Here is a 4407-nt window from a genome sequence, read left to right on the forward strand (position 1 = left end):
CCTCACTGTGATAATGGAAAAAGTATTTGACTTCAGAAAAGTCTTAGCTATGATTAAACAAGCAAAGTCACAACAGCAAAACATTGTAATCCATTGAAATAGTAAGGTTATACGCAGACGGTTATAAAACAGTCACAATTACACATGACCATTATGTAAACGGCTATGATAAGGCTGTCAGGAGCATAAATCATTGATTATTCTCCCAGATATGTAACGAGAGCCAACTACTCTGCTTGGAGACACCACAAATAAACAGTACACATTTAATGAACTCCTCATTTGCTTGCTACCTAAGACAAAAAAAAGGGGTCTTTGGAGATCTCTGTTTTCTTCAAAAACACTGGCCAGGCAGTTTGAACAAATACCTTCCTTTTTTACATCAGCATTCACATTTTCTTGATTTGGGGGCTTGGATCATAGTAGTAGATTCAGTAAATATTTGCTGTTGCTGCTGCAATTGTTTTTCTCACCGAACATTTTTTTTTACAAGAAATGCATGTGGCCCTTTTCTCATTGAGGCATTTTTACAAGACATGGATGTCACCCTCTCCTCCCTCTCAGCTTGTGCAGAACCCGTGTCATCAAAAGGCAGGGGGAGTGGTTGGCTGCAGAAGGGCTAGAAAGCGGTTCACCCTTCCTGCAGGTGTCTTCTTAAAAGGAATTCTCAGAATTGCCGGCAGGCTCCCTGATGGCATCTGATTCTGGCCCATCCCCAGGGAACAGGGAGGCAGGAAGCACCAAGTTTATTTTATCACTTTGGCATCAACCTCAGCCAAGAAAGGTGAAACCTCCCTGGCCCATATTCATCTTAAAATGTGAGCCTTCCATTCATCAATGAGGGGATGGTCTGGGCATCATTAGACTAGCTATCATGGTGGCTTTCCCTAGCATGTTGAAGATGAATCTTTAAACTTCCAGGAATACCCACGTTTGTGCAGCAAAACAGTTACCCAGAACCTCTCAGACTTGCCAGCTAAAATCTGGGTTTGTGGATTTGGACAACTGCAACTTCTTAGGAAACATCACGAGGGCTTCAATTTGAAGGTTCTCAGAACCATCTGCAGTGACTGTTAGCATTGCCGTAAGCGTAAGGGAGGTGAAAATTTCCATAAGGAGTAATGGTCTTGGGGACACAACTCTCTGCTCAGGCGCCAGGACATGGGGCTCGATTCCCAGTGGCATTCCCTTCAGTGATCTGCTCCGTCCCTGTGGTGAACGTTACTTCTGTGGTCCCCTGGGAACTACACCTCCTGGCTCCGTGTCTTGTGCAGGCCCCTCCACATGGACTCTGGGTGTGGCCATGAAACTGGCCCTGGCCAGTGAGCCATGAGCCAGCATGATGCAAGGGGGACACACTGGACCCGTCCTTGTGAAGCACTCACTTTCAGAGCCCTGAGCCACCCCATAGAGGTCTGGCCACCCTGCTGGAGAGCCCTGGCCAGCTGCCAGCTGTTTCAGCCATCCAAACGAAGCAACAAAAAACCGAAAAAAACCCCCTGGATGGTCCAGTCTCACTGTCCCTGTGCCGGCTGGGCCCTCTCAGCTGACCCACCAGTGGCACACAACTGTGAGTGACCCCAGCCAGTGTCACAGGAAGTGGAACTGTTCTGCTGAATCTTGCCCAAATTCCTGGCTCATAGAATCATGCAAAATAAAATAGTGGCTTGGGCCACTAAGTTTTGGGGGGTAGTCTGTCATGCAGCAATAGATAACTGTGAAGTGAATGGAAAACTGTTGCCCTCTGTGGAACTTGTGCTTTTTCTGCAAAATAAAACACTTTCCACTAATACCGCAACCAGCATAGAATTTCTTCATCAGATTACACTAAAGCGTGTTCAGCTCAGCAGAAACCATGTCCTTTCACAAGGCCACCTCTGCATCAAAAAGAACCAGGAATGGTAACATTCCTGGTCAACAGAAACACTCATATCTGAGAGTAGAGTATTATTTGCTTTTTTTTTTTTTTTTTCTTTTTGCGACAGGGTCTCACTCTGTCACCCAGGCTACAGTGCAGTGGTGCAAGCATAGCTCACCGCAGCCTTGAACTCATAGGCTCAAGTGATTCTCCCGCTTCAGCCTCTCTAGCAGCTTGGGACTACAGGCGTGCACCACCACACCTGGCTAATTTTTAAGTTTCTTTTTGGAGAGACAGGGTCTTGCTATGTTGCCCAGGCTGGTCTTGAACCCCTGGCTTCAAGTGGTCCTCCTGCCTTGGCCTCTCCAACACTATAAAATCTTAATTACATCAATAGAAGGAAATTCTGGTTACTAAAAATAATACATTTAATGCTTGGCATGGTTTCTCTAAATTCCCCTGCTCTTTATTAAAACTTACTTAATCACATCTACACTTATTGACATACTTTTTTTCTCCCACCCTGACAAGTCACAGAATCTTGAGGCTAAGCGTCCTGGTCCTATTTTTTTTTTTGAGATAGTCTTGTTCTTTTGCCCAGGCTGAAGTGCAGTGACATGATATTGGCTCACTGCAACCTCCGCCTCCCAGGTTCAAGTGATTCTCATGCCTCAGTCTCCCAAGTAGCTGGGATTACAGGCACACGCCACCATGCCTGGCTAGTGTTTTTTTTTTTTTTTTTTCTGTATTTTTAGTAGAGACAGGGGTTTACTGTGTTGGCCAGGCTGGTCTCAAACCCCTGACCTCGTGATCCACCAGCCTCAGCCTCCCCAAGTGCTGGGATTACTGGTGTGTGCCACTCTGCCCAACCCTATTTGCATTTTTAATATGATTGTTCTGTCCTTCCAGAGGTTTCCAAAAGATTCCCTGCTTAAGCGTGTAGGATATCTTTTAAAAAAACCCAAACCAGTAGAACTTTATGGGTCCACTAAGTGCAGCCCATGGTGCCATCATAATTATAATAGTACCAGATCTCTGTGAAGTGGAAGAACTGAAAAAACATGTGCCCGTATTTGTTGGGAGGCCAGTTCTTTTCTGCGTACCTTTCATTCATTTTCATGAATACTTGATGTATGTCCATCTCCCCAACTAGACGATAAGCTCCACAAGGTCTGGGTTTGTGTCTGGTTTTGATCACCACTATAACTGCACTCCTCACAGTGCCTGGCTCGTGGTAAGCTAAGCCCTCGCAGGTATTTGTTAATGAATTGTAGTATGTTCAAAAAAACAACCTGGAGAGCCTCTGCTGGTTATCACCACGGGTGAAACAAAGTTGGTCAGGAGTTAGGATCTGCCACACGGAAGCCTCCCGGCTCACGAGCTTCCCTTTCTTGCAACTCAGCAGCATCATGCACCACAGTATTTCAAACTTCTGGCTTAGCTCTCGTTTTTGTTTTTTTCTAGCATTGTGAATGTGCGCACACACTACACAAGGTACTTCAAGCTGTTCAAGCCACCCCCAGCCACTCACGCACGTTAGGCAGAGCCAGGCTGTTTCCATTCACTCCATAGGAAGTGAACTCCCCCCAGCCTCCTCCCTCCACCTTCTGTCCTTGGGATACATCCCGGGCCAGGGCCTCTCTGGGTGTGGGTGTCAGTACTGGGATGAACTGTGATTTCTCGCTCATTCATCCTGGCCTGGACCCTGATTTCTGAGAAGCATAGGGTGGTGGGAAGTATTCCAGGAAAGTCCTGGCTCATGTCCTTCTGGAAAGACATGTGCTTTCCCTAACAAATCACTTTGTGCTACACTCACCAAAGGAGCTCCTGTCCCAAGATGGGCTCACTTCTTTCTGTCTCCTTCCCAAGTGTTACGTGGGTTTAGATATAGACATTCAGGGGTAATAAGCTCATTTATGTATCACAGTGTCACTAAAGATACAGTTCGTGCTTATAGAGTGTTGGTACCATTCATTGACCCAGAAATAAAGCTAACTTGGCCAGGCACAGTGGCTCATGCCTGTAATCACAGCACTTGGGAAGGCAGAGGCAGGAGGATTGCTTGAGGCCAGGAGTTCAAGAGCAGCCTGGGCAACATAGCGAGACTCCTTTCTCTACAAAAAATAAATAAAAAATAAACTAGCCGGGCGTGGTGGTGTGTGCCTGTAGTCCCAGCTACTTGGGAGGCTGAGGCAGGAAGACTGCTTGAGCACAGAAAACAGTCAAGGCTGCAGTGACTAAGTCTCGCTCTGTTGTCCAGGCTGGAGTGCAGTGGCATGATCTCAGCTCACCGTAGCCTCTGCCTCCTGGGTTCATGCGATTCTCCTGCTTCAGTCTCCCAAATAGCTGGGATTACAGGCATGCAACACCATGCCTGGATTTTTTTTTTTTTTGTATTTTCAGTTAGAGACGGGGTTTTACCATGTTGACCAGGCTGGTCTTGAACTCCTGACCTTGAGTGATCTACCCCCCCTCAGCCTCCCAAAGTGCTGGGATTACAGGTGTGAGCCACGGCATCTGGCCTGAGAATCATTTTTCTTTTTTTTTTT

This window comes from Mandrillus leucophaeus, unplaced genomic scaffold (assembly GCF_000951045.1).
Source record: "Mandrillus leucophaeus isolate KB7577 unplaced genomic scaffold, Mleu.le_1.0 Scaffold338, whole genome shotgun sequence".
NCBI classification, from domain to species: domain Eukaryota; kingdom Metazoa; phylum Chordata; class Mammalia; order Primates; family Cercopithecidae; genus Mandrillus; species Mandrillus leucophaeus.